The sequence below is a fragment of the Quercus lobata genome, unplaced genomic scaffold (assembly GCF_001633185.2).
Source record: "Quercus lobata isolate SW786 unplaced genomic scaffold, ValleyOak3.0 Primary Assembly Scq3eQI_110, whole genome shotgun sequence".
NCBI lineage: Eukaryota > Viridiplantae > Streptophyta > Magnoliopsida > Fagales > Fagaceae > Quercus > Quercus lobata.
The window spans coordinates 20,188-31,344 of NW_022154927.1; the positions used below are offsets into that span (position 1 = coordinate 20,188).

General features: G+C 36.8%; 1 long non-coding RNA gene across 1 annotated transcript; it reads left to right on the forward strand.

The window, feature by feature from the left end:
• Positions 1-746: 746 nt before the first annotated feature.
• On the forward strand, positions 747-10,139 carry LOC115973609. The gene is made up of 2 exons (XR_004087789.1): positions 747-1,044; positions 9,687-10,139. It is a non-coding gene; the product is annotated as an uncharacterized LOC115973609 (long non-coding RNA).
• The last annotated feature ends 1,018 nt before the right edge of the window (positions 10,140-11,157 follow it).

The following is an 11,157-nucleotide window of genomic DNA, read 5'->3' on the forward strand; positions in this document are numbered from 1 at the left end:
GTATTAATTAAATTAATATTTATTTAATATTTTTAAATTATAATATATTTTATTTAAAATCTATTTTTCTTACCTTTTGAGATGCAAATTGACTAATTAAAATTTTGTATTCAAGTTCTTCTAGCATCTCCTTTTCATTATCTTCTAAATCTTTTTGGTGAATTTCTTGTTCATTTGTGATATTTTCATCTAAATTTGGTGTTGTATTTTGTTTATTACTAATTACAAATTTATTCATTGATCCCTTTTGAAACTCAATTAATGTTTCTTCTCTTCTTTTTTAAAATTTTTTATACCCAGATACATATTTTCTAGTAAAAATTTCTAATAAAACAATATTTAAAAATAAAATAAACACTATCTATAATATATTTATAATGACTGAAATAAAAAATAACTTCAAAATATAAAGCAATAGAACCTGATGTATATAGAAAAGTACTATTGTAGCTCTAGCTTCACTAAACAATAACAAGAATCTATCAATCTCAATTTCTCAACCAGCCAAAAAATATAAAAACGCATGATTAAAAAAAATAAAAATAAAAGATTTGAAAGCCCAGACAGATGTACAACTCCACCTACAACCCAGCCGAAAAGGGAAACCCCAGCCAAAACCGATCCTATTACCTAAAAAGGAATATGTGATAGACAAAACTCTAAGGCCCACGGCCCCAGCCGAAGATTTTTGTTTTTTCTGAGAAAGACATAAGAGTCATAAGACTCTAGTCCACCCACAACCACGTCTTATTAGATAAGACTATAAGCCTCCCTCTACAAAACCAGTAAACCACGGCACCATTTGGATTCTGGATTTTTAGAGTGCAGAGCAGAGGAAAAGTCATATAGTCTATACCTAAAGAGCACAGAGTTGAGACGGATCACTGATCAGATCGAAGGAAGCATAAGCCACCAACAAAAGATTTAAAAGTAGAACCAGTGTAGAGAAAGAATGAGAGAGGCAGAAAGCAGGAGCTGAGAGAGAGAGGCAGAGAGCAGGAGCTGAGAGAGAGAGGTGGAGAGCAAAAGAGACAGAAAGAGAAGGTATGAGTAAATTTTAGGCATTTGAGATTTTTTATGTGTTTTGATTTGAGATTGTTTTGTGAGTAATATTTACAAGGATGTTCTAAATTTTTTGTTCTTTGGTTACAATAATGTATAGGATTTTTTAGAGTTTTCATCTGAAACTAATTTTTTTTTTCTACCATCCTAATTTTTCAAAAACTGGCTTATAGTCTTATCTAATAAGACTATAAGCCAGTTTCTTGTGTTTTGAATACTTTATCTACGGCCAAAATGGCCAAATATCACTGTTTACCGAAATATATATTAATTTACCACTGTTTCGGAAATATGTAAGGATTTACCATTTTTTGGATACTCAAGTTCCATGAACTTGAGTTCTTTGAAAAAATAGCATTCAAATTTGTTGGAAAATTTTTGATGGAACTCGAGTTCATGGAACTTGAGTACCATAAAAAATTTTCAAAATTTTTCTATGGAACTCAAGTACCATGGAAAACTCGAGTTCTCCAAACTCAAGTACCCAAAAAGTGGTAGATCCCTACATATTTTAGAAATAGTGGTAGATTTGGTAAAATTTGAGATTGTTTTGTGAGTAATATTTACAAGGATGTTCTAAATTTTTTGTTCTTTGGTTACAATAATGTATAGGATTTTTTAGAGTTTTCATCTGAAACTAATTTTTTTTTTCTACCATTCTAATTTTTCAAAAACTGGCTTATAGTCTTATCTAATAAGACTATAAGCCAGTTGCTTGTGTTTTGAATACTTTATCTACCAAAAAAAAAGAAAAAGAAACCGTAAGAATCAACATGTGCTGAATATGGTTTGGGCCATTTGGCTATATGCGGAGAATATTCAAATATGACATCAAATATGTTGTTCGGATTATAGTCTAGAACTGAGTGCACGTAAGCACAAAAAATACCAAAATTAAAACTGATACGCATACGTACGCCACAGGAGTTTGTTGTCTTTAAGAAGCACCGAGTTACATTATTCCACATGGTTTTTACTTTTTACTCCCATAAATTGCCAAATGGGACTCACTACGATTTGCCAAATAAATTGAAGTCTGCTAGTTGTCTGTATCAAGTCACATGTTAGGTGCAGTACATTTGGTAGAACTCCTCCCTTTGTGTTTGGGCAGAGCCAGGACTTGAAATTAGAGAGGGTGACTTTGCTGTTGGTTGTATGCGGCTATTTTGGCCTTTAGCTATGCTGTTTAGCTGCTATAGTCTTTTTATTTATTTATTTATTATTATTTTTATGAAGCATCTTTGATGAGTAGTGTTGGTTAAGGACAAAATTAGTATGTTTAAAATTTTTTTAAGAGCTAAATTGTTTGTTTTAGGTAAAATTGGTTGATTGAGTTTAATTTTTTTAATCATATTTTTGCTATTGAATCCTCTTAACTTTTCTTGAAATTGAGAGAATTTATTTCACAATTAAAATTAATGTTGTACCCGATATATTTTAGATTTATAATATTTAATCTAAAATATGAAATTAATTTATTCAAAATAGGTAGGATCCTAACATTTTGACGCTATAAACTGTTTTCAGGAAATCAAACCTATCCAGTCAAACCTATCCTAGTATTTCCTAGATAATCAATGGAAATATCCAATTTGGAATTCTCTATTGGAAAATAAGGATAAAGTAATAACATAAGGAAAAGTAAGAATAAATCTAGCACACAGAGAATGCTTGATGCATCTTTATTTGATAATTTCCGATGGCTATATGTCTCATTTGAATACTTTTAGCATACCCTGCAGCTGGTTGTGGACTAAAACATCCAGTTTATCAGAAAAAGACTCAAACATTCATGGACTATTCAGTACTACTTTTTTATTATCCTATGGGATCGTTGAATATCATTTTTTTTTCGTTATCCTATGGACTATTCTCGGCGTTTAGAATAGAGTTAGGCTACAAATCTTATCAAATTCCACTGAAATCAGTGGATTCAATGTACATAATCAATTTATAGTATAGACTAGTGTGTGTTTCTCAAATAAAAAAAGATACTCAGTGTTGTCGAGTAATCCCACATCGGTAAGGTGTGATATTGAGAAGGGGTTTATCACTTGCTCCGCAACACTAACTGTTGCATGCAGTTTTGGTGTTGGCGTGTGAATGTATTCCCTTATCTCATCCCCCCTTCCCCCATATTTTTTTTGAGAAAGAAGACCAAAAACTCTTATTTAGTAGGAAGGCCAGTTAAATCGGCCTGAAGTACAGGAAGAATATCTGGTGGTACATCCTCCATCCAGACTTGCATTTGAGATAAATAAATTGCTCTTCTTGCTAAAGAGTGAGCTACAGTATTACAATGCCTAAGCACATGAGAGTAGTTTATTGTTGAGAAACATGAGGCAAGAAACTGAATGTCCTTCAGTATGTGTCCAAAACATGACAGAGAGTGAGTGTTGTTTACTAGTGCTGAGATAAGTATCTGCGAGTCCCCGTCCAAGGTTATCTGCTAAAAACCGGTCTCTAGTGCTAGCTTCAAAGCCCTCCTTGCTGCCATTGCTTCAACTTCGATAGCTGTAAAGGGAAGTGTGGTTTTTTCCGAAAGAGAGAGCATGACTTGGCCCTCTGAGTTGCGGATAACCACTCCCAAGCCGGCGCTATTTTCTACTGCAAACTGAGCGCCATCGAAATTTACTTTGTAAATGTTGCTGCTCGGTGCTTGCCAATTGGTTGGTGGTCGGCCTACTGGGATGATGGTTGAGAAGTTGTAGAGCTTGAATTCACGCATCCTATCTTGGGCTTGAGGTATCAGCTCGTTGAGTGGAGCTGCTGGTTTTCCGAGGTGAAGGTTATTTCTCCGGTTCCAGATTGCCCACGCCACCATGGAGAAGAGTGTTAGGTCCCTGTTATCTGCAAAAACACAACCAATTAGATCAATAAAAGATGTCGCCTGCTTCAGGCAACTATGATTCTAGAGTTGCACATCTGCCCACAGTTCACGCAGCTTTGGACAGTGATATAGTGCATGGACCACGTCCTCTCTTTGGTCTTTGCATTGCTCACAGAGGTTATCATCAATGACTTTCCTCTGCATCAGGTTCGTCTTTGTAGGTAAAGAATTTTTTTATGCCCGCCAAATAAAATTTTTCACCTTACTCGGAACCTGTAAACTCCATTTAGACTTCCAGAGAGGTTTTAGAGACTCCGGATCAGATTGACCAGGTTGAGATGACTGGTACTCTTGTTGGAAAAAAGTGTACCCTGACTTGACCGTGTACTCCCCAGTAGGGGTGAAAGGCCAGGTGAGGGTGTCTGTCTGGTCCGTGTGGCTCAAGGGGATTTTTTTGATCATCTCCGCTTCAAAACTCAGTAGATTTTCCTCTAGCACATCTTCTTTCCAAGCTCTATTTTCAACATCCAAAAGAGCACTAACTTTAGCATCAGCCAAAGCTCCTGTACATGGTGAGATAATTTTTGGGGAGTGCTTTGCAGGCAACCAACGTGAACCCCAAATTGAAACTGAACATCCATCTCCAATCCTCCAAACCGCACCCCTCTGTATTACTTCCCTGCCCTTAGTTATGCTTTTCCATGCATATGAGGCTGAGTTCGGATTTGTGGCTTCCATGATTGTGCAGTTGGGAAAATACTTGGCTTTGAAAACTCTATAAAACAGTGAGGTTTTATCATGCAAGAGTCTCCAAGTTTGCTTTGCGAGTAATGCATCATTGAATCTTGAAAGATCTTTGAAACCCGTCCCCCCTTGTGTCTTTGGTTTGCAAAGCTCCTCCCACTTTGTCCAATGGACCTTTCTGCTCTCTCCTCTTTGACCCCAAAAAATTTTTTTAACCAAAGACTCAATATCATGGCACAATCTGATTGGTAGCTTGAAACACGACATCGCGTAAGTAGGCAAAGCTTGTGCCACTGCCTTGATTAGAATCTCCCTTCCCGCCTGAGACAGTAATTTCCCTTCCCACCCTTGCAATTTTTTCCACACCCTTTGCTTGATATTGTCAAAGCTCTCTTTTTTTCTTCGACCAATGAAAGATGGTAGGCCCAAGTACTTTTCATATTGCTGCACCACAGGCACTCCAAGAGCGGTTTTGATTTTGTCTTGCATATCTTGAGAGGTTGATTTACTGAAAAATAGAGTGGTTTTGTCTCTATTTATTTGCTGCCCTGATGCACCTTCATAACTTCTAACACTCGCTTTCTTTTGCCCTGCAGAAGATAAGACTATCCTCTGCAAAAAGAAGGTGGGTTAGTCTAGGACCATTCCGGCAAATCGAAACCCCCCTTATGTCACCCAAAGTTTCAGCTTTTTTCAACAACCCATGAAAATCCTCTGTGCATAAAAGAAATAAATAAGGGGAGAGAGGGTCGCCTTGTTTAAGGCCTCTAGTTGGGGTAATGTGCCCTTGGGGTTCCCCATTTATTAAAACTGAGTATGTGGCTGTCGAAATACACTTCATCATCAATTTAACCCATGCCTCTGCAAAACCCATTTTCCGCATCAGTTTCTCAATGTATGGCCACTCCACCCTATCGTATGCCTTACTCATGTCCAACTTCAAAGCCATATACCCTGTGTTACCTGATGAGTGATTTCTCATGTAGTGTAGAGTCTCAAACGCCACCATGATGTTGTCTGAAATTAACCGATCCGCCATGAAAGCACTTTGATGATCAGAGACAAGCTGTGGCATAATTTGTTTCAACCTGTTTGCCAACACCTTTGAAAAAACTCTAAACAGAACATTACTAAGACAGATAGGTCGATATTGTGAGACATATTCAGGATTTTTTACTTTAGGAATTAAAGTAATAAAGGAGTGACAAAGTGCATTAGGCAGAGTACCTGAATTTAAATACAACAAGATTGCTTCTGTTACCTCGGGACCTACCAAAGACCAATATCCTTGGTAAAAAAGTGGTGGCATACCGTCAGGGCCAGGGGATTTTAAGGGTGCCAACTGCTTTAAAGCATTTTCAACCTCATCTGCAGTAAACTCCTTTAGCAACTCCACATTCATGTCTTCTGTAACTTTTGTAGGTATCTGCTCCAAAATCTCCTCAAAGTCCACCGGTGCACAGGAGGTAAAAAGTTTTTGATAAAATTGGACTACAGTATCAGTCACATGGCTTGGGTGAGTGCACCATTGACCATTTTCATCATATAACCCTTTGATGTAATTTCTTCTTCTTCTTTGCATTGCTTTACTATGGAAAAAGCGAGTGTTCTTGTCACCATCACGAAGCCATTGCACTTTGGATCTTTGAGCCCACATTTTTGCCTCACGGTCAAGGAGTGTAAGGATTTGTTTTTCTAAGTATTTCATCCTTTTGTTGCTGCCCCCATTCATCGCAACCAGCTCTGCTTTTGCCAATAACTTCCTTGTTTTTTCCAATTCTTTCCTCACATTTTTGAAACAATTTCTACTCCATTTGGTCAGCTCCTTCCCACACTCATCCACCTTACGTATCACCTTTAAAACCTCATTTTCCCCATTGTCCCGCTGCCACACAGCTTGTACTGTGTTCGAGCAGCCTTGTTCAGTCAGCCACATCTGCTCGAATCTAAACGGTCTCTGTTGTGAACAATTCATCCCATCCGGTACAATCAAAATAGGTCTATGATCAGATGCATCTGCCTCCAAGTGATAGATTTTGGTATCCGGAAATAAAGCCAGCCAGTCTGAAGTTGCCACAGCTCTATCAAGACGCTCCCACACTGTGTAATCCGCAAAGTGCTTATGCCATGTAAATTCTGACCCCACAAATCCCAAATCAAAAAAGCCACATTCATCAAGTACCTCTCTAAAAGCTTGCATTTGCCCATGTGGTCGAATTCTACCTCCCCTTTTCTCTGATTGTTTTGTTATCTCATTAAAGTCTCTCGCACAAATCCAAGGTGCAGATCCCCTTGCTTTCAAACTCTTCAACCGAGCCCATGCCTCATGTCTATTCTGTGTATCAGGTTCTCCATAAAATCCTCGAAATCTCCATTCATCATCCTTGTTCTTATTCACAATTGTATCTATATGATTTTTTGAGAAAGTTTCAAAGCTTAAGTCAAAATCCTCTTTCCAGAAAATTACCATTCCACCCACCTTATTTCTTCTTGGCACCACAAATTTATGTTTGAACTTTATTTTATCTTGAACTAAAAATAGCCTTGCTTCATCCGTCCATGTTTCGGCTATAAACACAACGGAGGGATCTTTTGCCCGCACCATATCCACAAGCTGATTTTCTGTTCGTTGGTTCCCAAGCCCCCGACAGTTCCAACATAAGAGACTCATTGGTTCTGGCGGGGCTGGGAACCAGCCTCCGCCAATATGTTTGTTACAACTTCATCCACCCGAGAAACTAATTTCAATTTCTTTAGTAACTCTGGTTGATCCTCCTCTCTGCCACTTCTTTTTTCCCCTACTGCATCCTCCATCACAATATCTGATTCAGTTTCTGCCCGGTTGATTCTTTTCCATCTTCTTATATTAATTTCTGGACTGTTTGAAATATCAGCTAATGCTGATGCTGGACGGCACTTTAGGGGATGGGAATTAAGTGCACGTGAGTACACTTTTGTGGAAGAGCCTTCCCCATTAATTTTCAAAAACTCCAGATTATTTTCCTTATTGTTTTCCCCCTGTTTGTCTCGAGAATGCTCCTTGTTGACCTCAAACTTACCCAATTCACGGTTTATCTCCTAAATTTGCTCTTCAAATATCTCATCAGATTTTTTCTCTGCCATAAATATCGGGTCTGCTATATTTGGATATAGCTGGACTGTGGGAATTTGATTTGGAAATAACGGATCTTCCCCCTGAATATCTGGAGCAGAATATGTGGTAACTGATTGCTCATCCCTTTCCTTTTTTGACCGTATGATCTCAGGCGATGGACCCCCCTTACGGACCACCACCATTGGCAGTTTCCTGCTCTAGTTTGAAGGCACTGCCTTGGTCGAGTTGCTTTTTTTGGAGTAAAATCCTGGGACCACAACTACATTCTTTCGAGTTCGCGTGAAGGGTTGTGCACGTATCCATGGACCATATTGTTGAGTTTCCAATTGTAAAGTTCCTTCGCTGTCAATCCATAGATCGCAATCTTTATCCATGTGTGTGAGGCAACCACACCAGTAACAAAGGTTGGGGAGGCGTTCGTATTTGAAAGACACCCATAATTCCTTGCCATTTTCAAGTGATATGACGCGTCCATGACACAATGGTTTGGATACATCAACCTTGACTCGAACCCGAATGAAACCATCTCCTTCTACCTCTGTGTTATCTGCTGGGCTGTTAACCGTGCCTATAGTCTCACATATTTTTTCTGCTATCTTTTGAGTTCTGAAACGGACTGGTATTTCATGTACCTGAACCCAAAAATTTACCATGTTAAAATTCATATCACATAAATCTACATCCTTTTCATACCGCTGTAACACCACTAGGTGTTTGTCAAAACTCCACGGCTCTGACGCTAAGATTTTTTCCATCTCCTCATGGTTGTCGAAAGTGAATAACACGAAGTGGTCATCCTCTTTTTTAACCTTGAAACCATTCCTCGATCTCCATATCGGGTTGAAAGTCTTTGCAATAGCTTCAATGTTTAACGCCCGTTTGGTCAAAAACTTTGCTGCAAGAGTGAATTCTGGTGCTACCTCTTCTTCATTCAGGCGAAGGTTATCCCCTTCCTGATCTGTAAGAGTTAGACAACTCCATGCTTTAGTGAGGTCGTCCATTTCTAAGAGTGTTTCCCAATCCCCACGAAGAAAAAACCCACAAAACCTAAGGTAACACTGTTACCAAAGGGACGAAAATACTCCTACAAAGAAGGGACTGCAAATTCTACGACCTAGGGGAAGAAGGAGCACCCTCTAACCCTAGAGAGGAGAAACTCACCTCATTTATACATAAAATTATACACTAGTGTCTCCCCCTTCCCCCATATATGTGTGTGTGTTTCTCAAATTAAAAAAAAAAAAAAAAAAAAAAAAAAAAAAAAAAATTAAAAAATTATAGTATAGACTACGTGTAAGAGTAAAACATTAATTCCGTATGACTTTGACTTTAAATATTTAAAATTCAAAACATGTGAATAAGGAAAAAGTTTTGCAATAAACTTGGTTGTAATTTATAAGGTTACAATTCCACCCAATATCTTCTTACTAGATGTGAATATTGACAAATTTAATGTTGAATCTAATTACATTTTCTTCCTATATCTCCTATGTTTCCAAAATTTCTGAAGATGAAAAATTAATAATTATATTATCAATCAAATATTTAAATTTTAAGTTTTTATTGTATGAAATTATATATTAAAAATAAGTTTATAAATTGAATAATAAACAAAATTCGATGCATGAAATTTCACATGTATATTAAGAACATAAATAATATGCAATTCAAGTTCCTATGGTTAGATTTTCAAAATATTTTACAATATTAATTTTTTAAGTGGAAATTAAAATCTTAGGCTACAACTGAACTGAGTTTGTAGCACTCTGTCCAAAAAATAAACAAACAAGCTTCTTCTTTGGGTGGTTCCTAAAAAAAGGAAAAAAACAACCCATATAACTATATAAGTACCTCAAAGTGTTGAAGTGTACCAGCTTCTTCTTTATTTTTATCACTGTTATCTAGTACTTTACTCTCAACTCTTTTGTATAGCAGTGAAAAGCCAAAATAACTGGAGAGAGAAAACAAAGCTTTGTGGCCTTGGGTGTATTTGGCAGCTATGGAAGAAATAAAAGTAACAAATCTGGGGAGTTCTCTTCCGGTACCTTGTGTTCAAGAGCTAGCGAAGGAGGCACTGACTACAGTGCCACCAAGATATGTACGGCTGGATCAAGACCCTCCTTTTGTATCTGACACCTCTTCGTTACCCAAAGTTCCAGTCATCGACATGCAAAGCTTAACTTCCAAGGATCTCATGGACAGGGAGCTGGAGAAGTTGCACCATGCTTGCAAACACTGGGGTTTCTTTCAGGTCTCTCTCTCTCTGTTTGGGTTAATCCTTTTATACTATACCTGAAAAGTGAAACTATGATCAGATCAAGCGGTCCAATAGAGAATTCCTAAGCAATCTAATAATTTAAAATTTTTTTCATTCATGAAGTTCTTATTTATATTTATTATCATTTTCTTTTTCTTTTTTTTGGGGGGGGGGGGGGGGGGATGCTAGCCAACCGTGAATAAAAAGAAATAATTTCAAGCAATCTAATTTCTTTCTTTTTTTTAAGGAAAAAAAGTAATTTAACCCAAAATGTCAATGGTTATGTTGGGTTGCAGGGTTTTGTAATCAAACCCAAGGATATTGGGATGAGAAATTTTCAACCCAACCCAACTCATTACATGTGTTGAAACCAATCCAACCGCACCTATATTGGTCAGGTTGGGTTAGATTGAGTTGGGTTGGTGGATTGTGTTTAGATGTTTATTACTTGTACATAGTTGGACTTTTATCAAATATTTAATTACTTTTTCAATAAATTATTACAATTAAAACATTATTCTTAAATTATATTATTTGTTTCAAATTCATCCAAAATAATTTTCAAAATACCAAATAAATGAAAAAAAAAATGACAATAAGGGAAGTAAAGTAAACATATATATGGTGAGAGGTAAGATGGTCGAAAAAACTATCAACCCAAGGTCCAAACCCAACCCAAACTGGGACTTAAAATAAAATTCCAACACAACCCCACCCACCAACCCACAAAAATCAACTTGAAATGTTGGGTTGGGTTTCATTTGATTGGTGGGTTCGATTCACACCCATATACAAAACATTGATTTACTTGTAATACCTTTTCTCTTCTTTTTTCTTTTTCATTTTATTTTATACATCTTAATTGGGAGAGAAAGATTCAAGCTTAGGTCGTCTTTATATATACCTAAGTGTAACTTTGAGCATGGTAAATTGTTTAAATTTAAATAGTGAATAATATCTAATTCATACAAAATTTGACATGTTATAATAATATATAGAACATGTAATCTAAGAGCATTCTCATCAAAGAATGCAAATAATTTAGGATTTAACATCTCAAAATCCGACTTTATCTATTTTAACATACCACTTTTCAATACACCCAACATCAAAAGTTTTATATTTTTTTACCATTTCATTAAAATATTA